This window comes from Alosa pseudoharengus, unplaced genomic scaffold (assembly GCF_046254945.1).
Source record: "Alosa pseudoharengus isolate Yale_2024_CS ecotype anadromous, Long Island Sound unplaced genomic scaffold, YU_APseudo_1.1 YU_APseudo_1.1_scf_20, whole genome shotgun sequence".
In the NCBI taxonomy this organism is placed as follows: Eukaryota; Metazoa; Chordata; class Actinopteri; order Clupeiformes; family Clupeidae; genus Alosa; species Alosa pseudoharengus.
In genome coordinates this window covers 9,216,669-9,224,246 of record NW_027468664.1, presented here as the reverse complement: position 1 = coordinate 9,224,246, position 7,578 = coordinate 9,216,669, and positions in this window count along the sequence as shown.

Here is a 7,578-nt window from a genome sequence, read left to right as displayed (position 1 = left end):
TGAAATCTATGAACTAATCATGTTTTGGTACTTGTTGTCTAGCAGATACCAGTGAGAATTGAGTGTGGATAATGCAATTTAGTGAGACAGTTAGAATCATATAGGCCTTTCAGCGTGATTTCTTTTTGTGGAAAAAATGTGCTGGACTGGGCGGCGGTCATATTTTGTACCGCTCTGCGGTACATCTAGTTCCTTGTGTTTTCTGGTCGACGCTCCGTTCGTTCCATGCTCTCGCGCTGGTTTCACTGCAAACTGCGTGCAGCCGACGTAGCATTACGGCACAGTGGTCATGGGAAATGTAGGAAGTACTGCCGGGGGATATATGACCGAACAGAGCCTTATGTATCATGCATGTCATGCCTCATGCATCACCGGCCAAACTGGCTAGTAAGTTTTTATTAACACCCGCCAAAATGAATTTTAACCCGCATTTGGCGGGTTGGCGGGTGTTAATTTAGAACCCTGAGCCTACATAGCCTAAACACGCAAGTTAAACATTATGATGCTCCGGACCTTTGCTTGAGGAAATTTTCCGTAACTGGACCTCGCTGAAGATTAATTAAATACCCCTGTTATAGGTAAACTTCTGGGCCCCAACCTTGTGTATACATTAACTATATTTACCCCTGCTGTTTCACCACATGGACCTCAGACAGTATCCCAATGTACAGAACATCTTTTGGTACAACTACAGAATATCTTATCAGGAAACTTACATAAAGTCACCACAAAGCTACACGAGCAAAAAGCCAAAACACCTTTCTGGATGCAAGTCAGAAAGTGACCAAGGCTGTAGATAGTGTACTATTAGTCCATACTCCCTCCCTTTTAAAAGCTGTGTTCCCATGGGAACTAAGCCTACCTGCTTCTGTAAGAAGTGGCACAGCAGTGTGTTCACAGCCTACTGACAGAATGGACAGGGGTACCTGTCTCACCAAGTGGCTTGTGTCACACTCTTATAGGTAAAATCATCAGTACAATGGATATTGTACTGATGCACCTGCACAGTGAAACCCCTTCAGATGATCCAGAACGCGGCGGCGTGTCCAACCCAAAAGGGCACGTTTAACCCGCTGCTCATCCAGCTACACTGGCTACCTGTTAACCTGACTCTCGCCAGATGAATTTCGTTCCGCCTAGCTCCACTCATCCATCTGGGACCAATCCATTGGAGTGTTGCTTCAGAAGGCTGGGCCTAATCAAAAAATGCTTGCATATGATTGAATAAGCCACTTGTCCGTCATCTATTGACGTGCTACTTCAACCACTCACATCGAAGCCAACCTGTGACACTGATAACAGTCTCACAGCCGCTTCTACGCTATGTCACATCTATGAAACTCCCGCCCTGCATCCTGATTGGCTGTACCATAAAATCTGGTGCAGAAATCACTCTCAATGGAAGAGGTCCCAGATGGATGTGAGTGAAGCTAGGCAGAGTTAAGCGGAACAAAATTCATCTGGCGAGAGTCAGGTTAGCTACCTGTGGCCACTCGCATCAAATTCAAGTTCTAACGCTTGCCTGCAAAGTAGTCTCCGGTTCTGCTCCCACCTACTTGAATGTCCTCATACAGGCATTTGCTACCTCCCGACCGTAGCGCTCCTCAGATGAACAACGTCTAGCTCTGCCATCGGTACACTCAGGCCAATCCAAACTTTTCTCATCTGTTGTTCCACGTTGGAGGAACACGCTACCAGTTCCTACTAGAGCAGGGACATACTTCTCCATCTTCAATAAAACTCCTGAAGACCCAGCTCTTCAGAGAATATCTCCTCTCATAGCACTACTTACAACTAGCTTTGCTAATTCTAGCACTTATCACCTGACTAGAACTGACACTTGACTGTATAAAAACAGCACTCACTGGTGCACTTTTTCTTATTGCACTCTACTTTTTAAATAGTTTTAAATAGTTCTAGAAGTGTTGGGAGAATTGTTTTAAAAAGCTTTAAACTCTTTATAATGTTGTAAGTCACTTTGGTTAAAAATGCATCAGCCAAATGTAATGTAATGTAATGTAATGTAATGTAATGTAATATACATATTATGTCTTCATAATACCGTATGTCATATATTTACTCTTTTTTTGCCGACTGGAATGTATTGTGTCATAGTATATAGTTTAATTTTGCTGAAGAAAATGTTCATTTCTTTCTCCAGGTTGATCCAGAAAGAGAAGTAGTCCTCCAATGTCCACAGCTAAGCATGGGACTAGATTACCTGTTGTTGCACCATACGCCACAAGGTTAGGCCCACTGTTAGTCTGTCATCACGGAGCACACAGCCAGGGGCAGCTAGCAGTGATGAGAGAGGACCCAACAAAACTGCCGTCATTCTCTGTCCAGCCTATCTCAAAATTATGGCCCAAGGCCAGAGCTCATTATTATTCTCTCTCTCTCTTTGTGGGTCTGTCATCAGTCCATCTGTCTGTGTGTGTGTTTGTGTGTGGCGTTGGCGTGGATCCGCGCACAGACAGACACCCGGCAGGTGGGTAAGCAGAGGTCTGGCCAGCACCCGGGGCGCTCCGCGCGTGCCGGGCTTCGCCCTCCGCAGATGCCTCATTGTTGGGAACCGCCGATTGGGCCCCAGCGCCCCCCCCCCACCCCAACCCCAACGCACCTGGTTGTTGTGAGGTGTTGAGTCTGCCATGTTTCCCGGCAGGTGTAATTAAAAAAAAACACACACACCTTGGGGCCGCTTCTATAAACTACCCGACAACACAGAGACCAAGTCACGTGCGGCAGACAGAAGTTTCCAGACTGGTCCAGTTTGACCTGCAGCTGAAGATGGATTGCTATTGTGTGAAGAGCTTAAATGGTATTGATGAGTATCGATTCCAGAGCATTCAGGTTGTACTCTAGGTGCAGAGAGGATCTAAATTGTGACAAATACTCTTGTGGCCCAGCATCAGGTCAGTGGAGGTTCTGTCATGCGTATAATATGCTTCTAAAATAGAATGAAAAGAATAAGGAGTCCTTATATGTATTAAAATGACCTGCACTGGCCATGATGAACATGTGCAAGATTCTGTCAGACAAAGCAGGAGACTGTTTCTCTGCATGAGGCAGATCAGTTGATGTCAATGTAGCAGTGATTCTTCCTGACAATGAAATTACATTAAAGTCCAACTCGAGTCGTGCCAGGGACTGCATGCTGCAGATAAAAATAGGCCCTGATTGTTCTTACTGTCCATATCAAAGTGTCCATTTCAAAAGGGTGCGAAGCAGAGCTCAGCTTCTCATTCAATTCAACTCTGGGCAGCACTTCCCAATTCAACTCTAGGCAGCAGACCTTCACAGTGAATTATCTGCTTCACTGTATACTATAATGCTGGTGGGTGGGTTGATGGATGGTGATGGATGCTGTTGCAATGAAAGTCTAATTTAATGTGTCGGGTTTGTTAACTCTGGATTGCCAAATTATTATTAATACATTCTACACTTGAAAAATGTTTCAGACATGGTCAAGCATACAAAAGCACCATCAGAGCAAAACTTTGAAACTGACACAATATATGGGTTATCTTATATTTGTTGATATTGTCAACAGATAGCTGTGTGTATACAACATGATTTTTACCTGGTATAATGGCAGCAAATTTATCACAGCCTAGAAGTAACAGACTGCAACAGCACAAGTAGTTAGATGTAGTCCTAACTGATGGGTGATCCCACCCCATGCCCTGCACAACCAGATTAAGGAATTCTACACGAAAGGCCTGGATGTCTATTGTATACATTTTAAAAATGATAGGCCTTTTTACTCATCGTAGCATTTTTGATGAGGATATTAAAAATGAACCAGCATATTATTGATTTGTCAAACTTTACCTTAAGATGCTGTGTTCTATTATACTCATTTGGTGTGCGTGTATGTGTTCTTGTTTCCCCCTGCTGCCACAGTGAAACACTCTTTGCTAAAACGGTTCGATTGGTCCAAACATGGACCACATGCTGGAAAGTGCTACAAAGTGCATGAGTCAGAGGCTTAAACATGAAGCCTCATCACATCAACCACCCCCCCTCCCCCCCTCCCCATGCCACTTCCAACTCTGTGTCTTTGAAGATAAAGCAGCCATCAGTGATTGTGCAGAGGGGAGGCGCTAACACCAGTCTGCTAGCGCCCACCGCAAATCTACCTTGAACATGCAATTAAGCCCCCCCCTCCAACCCCCAACGTAATACGCCTAGCTACAACAGACATCAGTACTGGCTCTAATGGGTCAGGTAGGGAGTAAAGAGCAGTGGCGCACAGACTGCAGGTGTCAACATGGCACTACTTCAGTGTTAGACATACTTCATGTTCAATGGGCCATACAATGTGCACAGCCACTGATAAAGCCTTTTCGTTCTAGCATCCTTAGCACACAAACATCATCAATCAGTGAAAGCTATCCCTGACAATGTTAACTGAACTGACTACATGGTAATATTTCATAGTTACACAGACTTTGTAGAGTTTCTCAATTAATTTGCCTTAATAAGTGTGCAGCCAAAGATGAAGCCATCAGGTTCCACTATTCTGAATATCCAAACACCATGGCTTTTCTATGGTAGTCTGGCTCCGACAGGCACACAAGATATGCCTTTGACAGAGACATTCACCGAATGTGTGTCAAGCGTGATAACCCACCTAGAAATGACAGAGAGAATATATGTTGAGACAATTCCCTGCTTGGTAAAATGATGATAAAAAATACACGACAAAGAACAGAAATTGGATGACAGGGTTGTTTAAGGAGAAACTGTGTCTGTCTGTGTGTGTGTGTGTGTGTGTGTGTGTGTGTGTGTGTGTGTTTGTGTGTGTGTGTGTGACAGACAGAGAGAGAGAGAGAGAGAGAGAGAGAGAGAGAGACAAAGAGAGAGAGGGGTGAGTAGAAATGGTGTGATTGCACAGGAGCGTATGGCATAGGAGCGAGCAGGCTGACGATTTCTTGATTCCCCGTCGGTGTCGGCGAGGCACTCTGACTCCTCCTGTCATCATGTGTGGAGACGCCGGTATCTCCAGTAGGTAATTATAGCTGTGGAGAAGCAAGCCCACTTTCTCTCTTTTTTCCTCCTCTCTCTCTCTCTCTCTCTGTCTGTCTGTCTTGAGCTTATTCTTGTTCTCTTATCTCTGTGCACTACCTACCTGTCTTTTCTCCCAGCATCTCTCTCTCATTTGATCTTTTTATCTCTCTCTCTCTCTGTCTCTCTCTCTCTCTCATTTGATCTTTTTATCTCTCTCTCTCTCTCTCTGTGTCTCTCTCTCTCTCTGTCTCTCTCTCTCTCTGTGTCTCTCTCTCTCATTTGATCTTTTTATCTCTCTCTCTCTCTGTCTCTCTCTCTCTCTGTGTGTTCCCCCAGTCTCTCCATCTGTCTGCCTACCCCTTACATCCTCTCCTCTATCTCTCTCACTCTATCTTTTTATTCTATCTCTCTTTATGTCGCTCCACGTCTGCGTCGCCTATCTTTCTCTTTCTCCCTCCCCCTTTATCTCTCCAGCTCTCTCTCTCTCTCTCCCCCTCCCTCTCTTGGTTCATCAAGCCCTCTCTATCTCTGAGCCCCATGTCAAGTAACAGGCTACAGTGTCATGTGGAGCTGGATGAGGTGACAGTAAAGAAGGGGAGTGTTAATATGCCATCTGTGGAAATGAGAACTCCCTAGGGCCAATCCTAACCACCTCCGCCCTCCATCCAACGTCATTCCCACTGTCTGTCTGTCTGTCTCTGTCTTCCCACAGTCTGTCTGTCTCTCTATCTAGCTCTCCCTCTGCTCTGCTTGTACTCTTCCTCTTTCTTTCCCCCTCCGCTGATATTCAAAATGAAATTGTGTGTGTGTGTGTGGGATGGGGTTGCGTGTTATTATAATCCCGAAAGGCAGTAGTCACTGTTGTACAGAGCTCTGTGTTGTCTAAACTGTCTTCGGTGACAGTGCACACAGGTGTCATCTAGGATTTCTGTGGGTTGCCTTCTTGACACGGTCGTGAAGCACTTGTAGTGGCAGGAGGAAAGTGTGTGTGTGTGTGTGTGTGTGTGACTATGAAAGCGAAGAGACGAAAGAGAATCACAGAAACAGATGCCACAACCGTCAGACCCACCTCAAGATGAACACCACAAAGGCTTGTTGGATTTCCTTTTGTCCTTGAATGGCGCACGGAAAATGGGCTCGGGTTACGTTGATAAGGTCATACTATTTATATACTAAGATCCGACATGCATTTTAATGACTGACATCATGCAAGAGCCTACTCAGTAATGTTACAGTTGGAGAGGTGTGTGTGTGTGTGTGCGCATGCGTGTGTGTGTGTGTGTGTGTGTGTGTGTGTGGTGGAGTGTCATCCATGAAGAGCAACGTAGAAGCAAAGGCCTGGATGTCTATTGTATACATTTTAAAAATGATAGGCCTTTTTACTCATCGTAGCATTTTTGATGAGGATATTAAAAATGAACCAGCATATTATTGATTTGTCAAACTTTACCTTAAGATGCTGTGTTCTATTATACTCATTTGGTGTGCGTGTATGTGTTCTTGTTTCCCCCTGCTGCCACAGTGAAACACTCTTTGCTAAAACGATGTAGAAGCAAAGGAAGCGGAGCTCTGGGTTCATGCCCCTGAGTCTCCATTTTGTCATCAGCTGTATACAGTGACAGTAATTGAATTTTGCAGAAGTTTCAGGCCATTATTTCATGCAACTTTCAGTTCCCATCAAGATCACGCATCAGGGTTGTGCGCTCGCTCTCTCTCTCTCTCTCTCTTTCACTCTCTTCCCTACCCTCTCTTTCCAGTAGTTTAGGTCGGTTTGCTGTTAGGCTGTTTAACCTAAGTGTGTGTGTGTGTGTGTGTGTGTGTGTGTGTGTGTGTGTGTGGTTTCCTCTGCACACTTTACTTTCGCATGCTGGCACTGTGCCCTCCTTTTTCCCCCGCTCACACCCTCACACCCACAGTGCTGTGTTTAATAGGCTGACACAGGTCACCGCTCCAGCCCTTGACTAATTGAAAGCCTCATCTGTTACGTAGTTAACCAGCCACCCACACAAACCCGCCCGCCCAGCCGCCCACTCCCTCCTGCGTGGGCCCCCAGAGAGCCGCAGCCCTCGGACCTCCGTCTCTCCTGAGAACTTTGATCGGGAATGTGATTTAATTGCTACCCAGCTGAGTGTGCGAGGGAACGTGCATGTGTGTGTATGTGCGTGTATTTGTATGTGGTGTGCGTGGGTGATATGTGTGTGTGTGTGTGTGTGTGTGTGTGTGTGTGTATGTATGTGTGCGTCCAGCTTTCTTCACAGGAGCAGCAGCGGTGGCAAATTCACATTCTCACACTCTACAGAGCATCAAATGTTTTAATCAATTATGGAGCTGGAGGGGGTCAATGTGCTGTGGTCTGGTATGTGTGTGTGTGTGTGCGTGCGTGTGCGTGCGTGTGCGTGCATGCGCATGCGTGGGTGTGTGTGTGTGGTCATGCTTCAGTAGCGGCAAGATGTACCGCAGGGCCTGATGAGCCGCAAAACTTCTGTCACGTTCCCTCATCTGCGTTCTCTCACCCTTACAGCATAAACAGCCTTCACTGGCTCAGGCCGAGGGACACAGCTTTCACCC